This window comes from Equus quagga, chromosome 11 (assembly GCF_021613505.1).
Source record: "Equus quagga isolate Etosha38 chromosome 11, UCLA_HA_Equagga_1.0, whole genome shotgun sequence".
Classification (NCBI taxonomy): Eukaryota; Metazoa; Chordata; class Mammalia; order Perissodactyla; family Equidae; genus Equus; species Equus quagga.
Genome location: NC_060277.1, coordinates 85,230,639 through 85,241,888, shown reverse-complemented (window position 1 = coordinate 85,241,888; position 11,250 = coordinate 85,230,639). Strand labels below are relative to the sequence as shown.

Below are 11,250 nucleotides of genomic sequence, written 5' to 3'. Positions count from 1 at the left end.
CGAGGGCGGGGGGCGGGGCCTTGCGTCGCGCCGCGGGCACGTCGCTGCGCGTCCTCAGTATTTAATGTCTCTGTGTTCCACCGGCCTGGGCGAGCACGTGGGGGAGCGGCCGGGGTGCAGCGCTGCGGGGCCGGACCGCGGGGCCCAGGCGGGAGCCGGGGGGCGGCGGCGCGAGGGCTCTGCATCCCGACGGGCGCCGAGGAGCTGGTAAGTTGGGGCCGCCCGTGGACCACCTGCCGGGGCCCTAAGGGCCATGTCGTCTGGGTGATGGGGAGCCGAAGGTGCAGATGCGGGGTGCGACGCGCGTTCCAGGTGTCCCGGGGACCAGTGGCTCCGGACGCCGAGCGCGTGCGGAGGCTCTCCGGCCCGCCGCCTGCTGTCAAGCAGGCCCTTCCTTCCCTTCCGTCGCCTGCGCGCCCCCTCGTCCTCCCCCCCGGGGTTGTCTGCCCGCGGATTCCCGCTGACAGGTCGCCTGTGTGTGGCTGGGGGCGCGCTCTGCAGCCGCCCTGTGCCCCCCACGCCCGTCACCATCCTCGGGGGCGGGGGGCGAGGACGCGACCGCCGGGCCACCCCTCTGAGGCTTAACTTTCCCCGAGCGCGCACGCCCTCCCTTGACACAGACCTGGGCGCGTCCCACCCAAGGTCGCCCAACCCCACACGCGTTTACTTTTCAAAGGTCGTGTGTACCCAGTCTGAGCAGGGAGAGGCAGCGGCGGGGCGGGCTGTGGGCAGGGCCAGGTGCTCAGAAGGGCGAGGAGGTCCCCTAGGGCCCGCAGACACTCCTCTCCCCGCCCTAGGGTTGGAGTTGAGTTGGTCACTTCAGGAACCTCGCCCAACTTCTGGCCCCTTGAGCTCGCCCTGAGTTGCTCCCCACATAGGCCCGGCGGTGGCCAAACCGAGCAGGTAGCTCAGCCCCTGGGAGTTCAGTGCGGCGAACCAGGGGTAAGGGCTCTGTCCGCGGAACCGGGAGGATAGGCTAGCAGACCGATTGTTATTGGAACCGGTCTCGGGTAGAGGAACCACTTGATCCGAGTTAGGGTCCCAAGGTCCAAGCCTTGGTGTCTCGAGAGGATTCGCATTTGCAGCCCCTTAAAGGGTGACTGGAGAGGCGGAGGCCGTCCTGCCCGGTGTGCCCGCTGACTTCATGCCCCAGGGCGCGTAGGTCACATGTCGCGCTCCGCCTGCACACCGCCCTCCGCCGGCCGGCGGTCTGGAGGGACCACACTGGTTTCGGGGTTAGGATCAAAATTATGCTTGGAGAGGCTGTGGTCTGGACGCTTCGGGGGCGGGCTTTCCACCGCTTCAACTGTTTTGCGCCCTGGGATGCGGTTCCTCCTGTTTCCTCTCCAAGGGAGGCTTAAGGAAGGAAAGGAGCTGGTGGTGGTGGGCGGTGCCGACCCGATCTGAGACAGCTTGGAAGCCCTGGGCGTTTCGCGATCTTCCTCTCCGGTGGAGATGCCCAGGTTGGTGGGCGCCTTCCTGCTCCTCGGCCGCCGCTATCACAAACCCGGTGGACTTCGCTTCAGGTGTGAGTGGAGGCCTCTCAAGCCGGGTAGGGTGTGGTATGGGCACGGCAATTAGGTTAAACTAGCCATCTTTCCCTTACTGAAGTGCAGGCTACTTGGTGTTTAAATTTATTTCCTGCAGGAAAATCTGGGCTGCTGGACACCTGTACAATCTGTTGGTTGGTCTCAATTACTGATCAAGGTACACGGTCCACAAAAATGCTAGTAATTTTGGCAACGAGTACCCTCATTGTGCCCTTGTAGCTAAGTCTTTCCCAAATTAGTTTTTTGTTTTTTTTAAGTATTTAGAAAACAAAGCTTGGAATCTTAGCACCACCCATCCCTTTTGCTTTTAAAGGTACAGAGCATCTTTGAAATGGAGAGAGGGCAGCATCATTTGATCATTTATCAGATTCCTCTTCTCTTGGCGTTCATGTGGTTCACCTGCTGGTTATTTAAGACTTTCTGAGCACTGGAAACAAGTGAAGTTATGTTTTGAGAGCTTTTGGACTTGTGTTGAGCCTTTCGTCTTTCACCACTTAACTAGTTTTGTGGGTTCTGGGTAATAATTCCTGAGTATATATATTCACAGATTAAGTATGGCCCTGGGTGAGCGGAGGTCCTCTGGATCCTACAGGCATGCAAATCACTGAAATTTCAGTGCCTACCTGGATTGAATAGGCTGTATTGTCACGTGTATTGTTAGGTGATGGCCCAGAATTTGCAAGTAACTGATCTAATCCAAGCCTGTGAGTGGATTTGTGTCTAGTTAGAGCCCTTTGTATGAATATCAGTTCCTTCTCCCAGCTGTTTCTAGGAAATGCATTCACACCTGGCCACTGCAGGGTGACAGTGAAGGTGTCTGTTGTAAGTGGCCTGCTCAGGTGCCAAGTGGATGTATCTCCAGTGTAAGGTTGCTGAGCATCAATATTTTAAATCAGTTTGTTTTGCTCCACCTGGTAACCCAGATTATTCTTGGGCTTTGGACCCAGGCTGGCTTATAGCCATGTTCGTGGGAGAAGGTGAGTTTTAAGCCTTTACAATGTTCTCTCTCCTCATCTCAAAGACCCATTGAGATAACACAGTATTGTGAGGCTTGGCGCTGTGCCTGGTAAATGATGAGTGCTCAAACATTGTGTTTCCCCCCCCCCCCCCGCCAAAGAATCTCTGAGACTGACGTTAAGTTTCTCTGGAATCGCTTGAATGATTTGAATTTTATTAGAAGTTCCCCTCACCCCAGCCTCTGACCTGGAAACTTGGTTGGAGGGAAAAGGAAAACAAATTGGTTTCCCCACACTTTGCCAGCCAAGCCTCCTGGCTCTAGCCTGCAACCACGCAACTGGATCGAGTGAATGTTTCAGGGCTTGGGGGAGCGGGCACCCCATGTGCCTAGCCAGTGGTGCCTGCTAGCCCATTCTCCCCAGGCCACTCCTTCCTAATCTTCCTTGTGAGTGCACCTTGGTCTGTTGTGCTGTTGTGGGGAAGTTGATAGTTTTGTGTTAATGCTTTCGGCTTGCCATTCTGAAGAGTTTTCTTCTGCTCTGGGGAGGTGGTGAGTCCTATGGGCCTCTTGTCCCACCGAAATCATCTCATATTGTTTGAGTTGCTAATATATGTGGGATGTGTTTTAATCCTAAACCTTGCTTTTTGGGGCAAGTTCTGTTTCTTCCACATTCTTTGTGGTGTAATACCTCACACAGGTTTCAGCTTTGCTTTGTGATCACTTAACATTAAGTACCCATTATATGTGGCACTCCAGTGAGCAAACCTGGCCCTAGTACCCAATTTTAAACTTGGGCCGTGGAAAACATGATCAATGACAATGTTCTGAGTAGGACAGAGTCTAGCTTGAGAAGTAGGTGGTGGGGGGGGAGTGGGAGAGGATGCCTTTTCCTTGACAGTAACTGTGCTACATGAGTTTCAAGCAAACATATCCCTAATCCTTTAATCCTCACACCTCTGTACAGTTGAGGAGGAGGGTGAAGCTGGAGGTCATCTGGGATTGTTTCAGTGGCTAATGAAAATGCAAATCGAGGGGTAGAGAAACTGACAAGTGTGGATTCGGACTTAAACTAGCTCCTCTGGAGGGCTTTTGTGAGAAGCAGCAAGGAGGTCAAGTCTGTGGGCTTTTCCCCTAATCTTTCTGTTGTTTTCTAAGCACATTGTTGCGGTGAAGGAGTGTGTGTGGTTATTCAGCATCAGAGGACTGGCTTTCAGTAATAAGTAGCTTTCAAGGTGTCCTTAAGTTTCTTTTCCTCCTAAGATGGTTCTACTAAATGGTCTTCGCTCTGTCCAGGTCCTCGCTGTTTGGACTTTCTACAGCTCAATTTGATAGTTTGCAGCTGTTGACAGTAAACATTCTGTTCCCATCTGGTAGTACTGGCTGGCTGCCTTGGTTTAGCAGGGTGTCGCTGAGGCCCATGCATTGAGGAACAAAGCAGGGCCCCAGGTGAGTTCTGGAAGTCAAGGTATGCAGTGCTGAGGGCTGAGGAGACCTGTTTCATGGCTGGGTTTAGCTGACTAGAGCCCTGGACTGGAGGGGTGGGCCTGGTGCAGCTCTCAGGGCTGAAACCTGGCGGTGGTTCTAGGCAGGTCTGTTGGCCCCCTGGGGTCTATTTCTTTAGCTGGTAAAAGAGTTGGTCAGCATCAAAGGTGTTCAGATTATGCTCCTGGAAGCCCTGGCGTTAGAGTCAGGTGCCTGCGGCTGCGGGAAGGTGGAGTTGCCTGCAGGGTTGTGTATTGGGCGGGAGGGGTGTGTTTGGGCTCTGACGCATGGCTCAGTGGGTAGTACAGTCCAAGACTAAGAACCCTCAATCCACTGTTTCAGGTGCATCTCAAGTTCTCTTAGCTCTAAGGTGCTGCTGTGCTAAATATTTTTGATTTCTAAGATACCTCTATTCTCATCTCCTAAATAAATCCTAAATTTTAAATAAAATTTAAAAATCAGTTCGTGAGTGACGTCAGGCACAGTTCAAGTGCTCAGTAGCCTCTTGTGACCAGTGGCTGCAGTACTGGACGGTGCAGGTCTGGAACATATTCATCATCACAGAAAGTTCTATTGGATGGTGCTGGTCTTTGCCCAACTCTGAAAGGTTGTTTGGGCTTAGTCTTCCATAGTCCACAGACCCAACAGCTTTGGTGACAAATTATTTATGTATCAGCGCTCTCCATGGCATGTTAAGAAGCAAGTTCCGGCCTGCCAGTTGGGAGGGCGGTTATCAATTATGAAACAGTTTGAGAGAGGAGCATAGTGAGGGGTCTGGGGATGGGAGCATGAAGCAGAAGGACCAGATGCCAAGCCCTTGGGAAGCTGTTTTGGCGTGAGACCCTGTTTGTTCTCATGAAGGTCCTTGCTGGTTCTCCAAGCCCCGCGCTCACTGTCCTTGGTCTTCACACGTCAGCATATCTGCTACTTGGTCCTTCACCCACCTGATGACTTCCTGCAGGATCCCAATGTGGGCCCTCTGCTAGACCAGTTGCAGACACCTTGCTAACCAGCCTCATTTTTATCCTGCGCCTCCACTGCATTGTTGCAGAAGGCGCTGAGGAGAGTCGGGCCGCAGTGGGGATCCTGAAGTGTTGGTGTGGGGCTGGCTCTGGGACGCAGACTTTATTTCCAGATGCCCCCTTATCTCAGTCCTCGGCCTACTCAGTTTGAACTCTGCTAGACTGACCTTTGACATGTAATGTGAGATCTCTCTTTTCTTGGAGCCGGACAGCTTAAGATGCATAACAGAAACTTAGTGAGCATCTACTGTATACCTGGCATCTTAGGGGTTTTTTTTTCCAAACGATTCCCTTTTCTATTCCCTCAGCCCTATGAGGTTAAGTATTTCTAGGCTGTATGAGGAAACTGAGGCTCTGAGGAAGTAAGTTGATCCCAGGGCACAGTGAAGGCTGGGCTGACCTTGGACGTAGATCGAGGCTCTGTCTCCAGCTTAATGCTCAGAGACTGTTTCATATTTACTGCCCCATTATCCCTCCATCCTTATCCGGAAAATGAAACTGGGTTTTTAAAAGATTAAAATCGTTTATCCCACAAACTGAGTCAGACTGTTGGGTGTTTTGAGTCATTTCAGCCCTATGAGGGAGGTGATCGTATCCCATTTTACAGAATATTTTCATTTTCCAGGAAACTGAATTTCAGGATCTTTAATGATCTTGGCTTTGCTAAGCCATGTTTTATCATCATGTTATGCAACCATTCAGTGCCTTTGAGCTACACAAAAAATGACTATGACTAAGGCAGCCTCCTAGACTAGGTAGCTGTGCCTTAGGGCCTGCAAAACTGCTCTGAAGGCTATGGTTTAGCTCAGCTGCCTGGTTGAAAAGACAACCTTGAACTAACTGATTCCCCGGCTAATAATAATGTGGCCTGTCAGACCTCACATGGAGGTCATGAGACCATCCCCTGGCCCTCAGCAGGCTGTCACCTGGGAGTAGCTTGGTCCCTGTTGGAGGAGGAAACAGGATCTGTTCAATCCCAGCCATCAGCCCCACGCTGCACTGCCACCCCCGCCCCTTCTCCTCCAGCCTTGGCCTGGGACAACAGCTCTGAAGGCCAGTGCAGTCTTCTGGAGATCTCCTTCTTGCACCTCCTTGCTGTCCCTCCAAAGAGAAAGGAGCAGGAGTGACTTGCCTTGAGCTGCCTTGGAAGGAGGCCTGCACTCAGATGTGCCCTGAGCTGTCTCTGGTTAGAAAAGGCCGTGCTGAGAATAACCTTCCTGCTTTGTCCTTTGACTTTGGTGAGGCCCACCCGGCCAGGAATGTGCTACTGTGCTATTTTTAGCAGGTGGCATCCTTTAGGAGGGCCAAGTGCATGTGGCTTCAGTGTACAGGGCAGGTCCTGGTGCCAAAGCTGCTGTTGCCTCCAAATCAGGAGAAGAAGGAGAGAAAAGTCTCCCTAGAAACTGTCATGGAGTGTGTATGTGTGGGAGGCGGCCCCTTAGCAGGTCTCTGGAACTGCCTTTTCTATTCCAGCTCTGTGGCAGGGACCCAACCCTGCCTCCTGGGCCAGGCCCGCATGTGACCGAGGCAGTCCAGTGAGCCAGGAATTCCCTGTGGAGGGGCATGAGGACCCCTTGTTGCCTCACCAGCCAATCTCAGGAAATCACGTAATCCCATTTTCATGGGAAGTGACCCAACCTAAGGGCAGGTTATTAAAGTGGCACTAAAAACTCTGTAAAACTGTGGATCTGCTGGCAGCCTGATTACTGGAGTCCTTTGGCTTAAACTAAAAGAAAAGCATAAGAGGAGGCAAAACCATTTCCCTCAGTAGGAAGTCTTAGTGGGGAGCCACTGAGGCTGAGGAGATGTGAACAAGGAGTGTGACACACAAGTTCTGGGCTTCGCCACCACCCTTTCTTTTCTTTTTCTTTTTCTGTTCCTTCTGTCTAATTTGGAGCTGCCAACTCCAGCCCATCTATTTGTTTCTGATTAAGAAAGCTTCGAGCCATATAAGGTCCTCTGTTGCTTATGGTTTATGTTGGCTGGAGAGCGAGCTTGTTTTCACAAAGTCTGATTCGAAGTAGCAGCAAGGGCTGGTGTGGGGCACTGTGTGTGTCTGTCCCCAGCCACCCCCCACCCCAGGGCAACACCACCTTGTTGGAACAGATTATTTTGAGGGGGTGGGAGCTGAGGGTAAGGGTCTAGCCGAGGCTCTCGAAGACTGTTGTGTGATGCAAGCCCAGGTCTTCCTGGCAAATGCACTTGCTGAGAACTCGAAGTGAAAAATGAGTCCCTGTGTACTTACACATTGTGTACCTGTCATGCTACCAGCCACAGAGGCATCCTGTTTCTGGAATCAGCTTCTGTTTATTAATTAAGAAACTACCGCCCCCTGGCTCTTGGTACAAGTCCGTTCCCCTCTCTGGAGGAAGTTCGGGGAACCTGTTCCTCCGGGTTCTTGACTTTCAGCAGTGCTTCTGCCCGGTGATGCTGGGAAGCCATTTTTCTGGCAGCAGCCCTCTGACCTCGTCCTCGCCTCCCTTTCTTGCTGTCTCTTGAGTCAGCCAAGCTTGTTCCTGCCTTAGGACTTTGGCACACGTTCTCCCTGCCTGGAACTTTCTCCCCCTCTCCTTTCCCTGTCCTCCCGGATCTTGGCACGGCTGCTCCAGCTCTGCAGCCACCTCTTCGGAGAGGCGTTCCCAGACTGTTGTATCGAAAGCTCCCCGCTCTCCCCAGCATGCTTATCCACCTTTCTCACCCTGGTTTCCTCATCTAAGCTACAGAACTCAGAGGTGATCCAGTGCCTGTTTCTCAGCTCTCCCAACTAGTACCATTCTGGATGCACAGGGAGTATAGTTAATTCATTACATACACGGGATGCCTAGGGCTCAGTTCTCTGAACCGGTGGAGAGAGGCTGCAGGTTTATTATGTTTGCTTGTTGAATCTTCTTTGCTATCTTGTTATCTGAAATGTGACTCCCTACCCCTCCCTCCACCTTTGCTTCCTGAGGGCTCTTTCCATTGCATCTACAATGGAACCCAGCTCACAGCGGGTATTAAAGTCTTTATTAAATGACTAGCCCTGAGGGGTCCTGCTACCTGATGCTGGTGGTGGAGTGCAGAGACCAGATCCCTTGGCTCCAAAGGGTCCAACTATCAATAAGCACGTCCTTTTTTTGATTATTGCTGTTTTGTCAGCAGGGCAGTTGGGGATCTCTGGAGCAAAATTGGCATCAATTATTATGGGAAAATAAAGCATTACAAATTTGTACATAAATGAGTTGACTTAATACGTATTTATTTGTTATAATGGTTAACAAGAAACAAAGCTGTATGGTAATGGAGCATCCATTGCTACTTCTATATAGCTTAAGAATGTATTTATTTTCTATCAGAGCATTGCTGGTGGAAGGATTTGACTTTTGACTCTGAACAAGGTTTGGAAGAACAGCTCTTTGCCCTGAGTGCCCCCCACCCATCCTGTTCTCTTCCAGAGGCAGCTGCTCTCAATTCCCTGTCCTTTCTGCCGTTTACCTCTATTTCTAAATAGTATGCCCTCCTCTCCTTCCTTTTTAATGTTGTCTGTTTTGCTTTTCTGCTTCGCTCAGTCCTACACGTTTTCCGCCCTCATCCTCTTGGTGCAGAGGTAGCACAGCGTGGTCAAGTTGCTGTTCGGAGTGTACATTGTTATAGATGTTGCTTCTGGCTGCAGAGTTCTTAGTTTTCCATGTTTGCTTTCTTGTCCCCCCCTTCCATTCTCCTCTCCCAGTTAATTTCCTTTATGTCTTTAGCTTAGTTTCCTGTGTCTCTCACCAGTACTCTGACTCTTCCCTGGGCCTTGGCCATGCTGTCGAGCTCCTGTCCTCAGAGGGGAAACGCCTCTCATTGTGCTTCGACATTCGGGGTACGTGGCAGTTGTGCGGTGCTCCTGGGAAGCACCCCGTCCCTGGCTCTGCTTCCCCTTCATCCTGGGAAGTCCTTCTTCCCTCCTCTTGTGGAGCTTCCTGGGTTGGTGCCCCCTCCTTTCTTAGTTTACTCCCTTGTCTTGGTGAGGCCATCTTCCGGCAGCTTGCTGAGAAAGCGTGTGAGGGTGGGCAGCCAACAAGAAGCAAGCTGATTCAAGCACAGGGACAGGCCCCTTTGAAGGCATGGGTTGCGGGGTTGCTGGGGGTGGGTGGCTGAAGACAAAAGGGTTGGTGGAAAGTTGACAGAGATGACTAGGCCCCCAGATGCCTTCTGCCACTCCAGTAGAAGATCTGGCTTTACTTTATGGAGTAGCTTAAATGAGAGGGATCTGGATTTGAGCACCAGGTAGTGGTGAAAATGGGTGCTGAATGAAAGTCTACGTATTGAATGGTGCAGGTCAACTAGCCCTTGGCTCCCACATGCTGGCTTTCAGGCTGAGATCCTCTCATCTCCCACCCCAGGACATTAGAACATTCTAATCTGGAGAAACTGGCAGCCTGATTCCTGTTTACCCTCCCCCCAACCCTAGTTAAGACGCTTGCCTGACTGTTGGACCAGACTTCTCAGTTGGTCAGTGGCAGGGGGTGACAGTAACAGGCCCACTGGAGGAGAAGTCGTTGGGGGTTTTTGCCCTAAAAGAAACTGGAAGATTTGAAAGTGCCTTGAGAACAGTGCATTTGTCTGATTCATTTGTGTGTCCCACTGTGCTTTGTACCCTGTAAGTGCCAATAAAATTGGTTGAATAGAAATTACTTTATGCCTTTGTGATTTCTGAGTTGGTCATATTGCACTATTCGCACTAATTTTTGGGAAATCAGTGTCTTACCTCTTTGCCCCGTTGAGGTGGTGGTGTGAAGGGGTTTCGCCTCACACTGACATCTTTTCTGATTCCTTTTGGAGGCATGTGTCATCTTTATTAGCTTTTAAGTGACGTCATTTTCGTTGTTGGATCACAGCTTCATACCTTCTGGGCCGTCTCGTGGAGAGTTCTGTGGTGGGCGGGAACTCTGTGTACCCAGGAAGGCTTTCCTGGCACCTGCTTTCGCCATTCTCAGAAACCTGTCCGAATTCACTTGTAAAGCAAGATGAGTGCCACAAGCTGGGGGTGAGGGGCAGGGTGGACGTGGCGCAGTCTTTAAAGTTTTCTGAAACCACATTCCTACCCTCTAAATGAAGCAATGGGAAGACCTTTGTAGGAAGTGCTGGTTTTTTCCTTTATCGCTTGAAGCCTGATGAGGTTGGACCTGCCGTGGGGTTGGTCAGCAGAGGAGGAGGGGTCTGGGCAGTTCACCCTGGTGTGGTTCTCTGTTGTACCAACTTTTCCAAACTGGGAGTGAGTTTAATTTTTTATTGAACGGGAGGAGGAGGAGCTCTTAACTTGAGCCCATGCCCAGGATGGGATTTTTCACTTCTGTCTCTTCTTACCTGGAGCTCCTGGTACCTAACTCTAGGTTTCCACTTTGGCTGGAGAAGGCTTCCCCGAGCAGGTGATGTTACTGGCTTAAGCCTCCAGTCTCCCGGAGAGCAGGCTGGAAAATGTTCTGTGACGTGAGGACAGCTGGTTTACCCAGAACGGGGCGTGTGGCTGGTCTAGCTGCACTGGGCAGCTGGCTGCTCTGCGGGACCATCACAATGGAGGGTGTGGGGGACAGCCCTGGGCAGGACCTCACAGCCCCTCTGTGAGCTAATTGGGAATCTATAGGGTGCCACTGTAAGTCACAGCTCACTCAGGCCCGCTAAGGATGAAGGTAACGAGCCTGTGAACACCGGGGCTGGGCTGAGACCAACGCACCTGAGGCATGGCTCCAGCACTCTGATCCCTGGGCCCCAGCCATGCTGCTGAGGTTGAGTGGCCCAGCTTACCATCATCCTTCACCCTCAGTGGCAGGACCAAACACTGCCCAGCAAGGTAGGCGTTGGCCACGGTCGCATTTATCCAGCTCTTAGGTTTCATTCAGTTCTGCTGGGAACACCCTCTAGAGCTGCGTTACTAGGTAGCTACCAGCTCTCTGTGGCTACTTATATTTAAATTAATGTTAAATTAAAATTCAGTTCCTCAGTCACACTGGTCACATTTCAGGTGCTTAGTAGCCCCCTGTGACTAAGTGGCTGCCAATATTAGACTGCAGTTGCCACTTGGGGATCACTCAGACCTTTGCCTCTTGTGACCTGCTCTGCTTTGGCCATCTCACAACTGCTGCGACCCTGTGGTTCCCATTGCCTTGACAGTAAAGGTCAAACTCCTTTTGTCTGGCCCCTCCCAGCTCTTCAGCTTCAGCTCCTAGGACTTGTTCTGCTCTCCTCTGGGACTGGCTGCCTGCTTCCACCCACA

General features: G+C 51.6%; 1 protein-coding gene across 3 annotated transcripts in view; it reads left to right on the top strand.

Moving 5' to 3' along the window:
• The first annotated feature begins 21 nt into the window (after positions 1 to 21).
• AKAP1 (A-kinase anchoring protein 1) overlaps positions 22 to 11,250 on the top strand; it is a 35,936-nt gene continuing 24,707 nt past the window's right edge. The window contains exon 1 of one of the 3 annotated variants that reach the window (XM_046675268.1): positions 22 to 207. The gene's annotated coding sequence lies outside the window, so the exon portion shown is untranslated. Of the gene's footprint in view, positions 208 to 1,250; positions 1,527 to 11,250 lie in introns of those variants that run through there. The other 2 variants (XM_046675270.1, XM_046675269.1) reach the window with 2 other exon arrangements.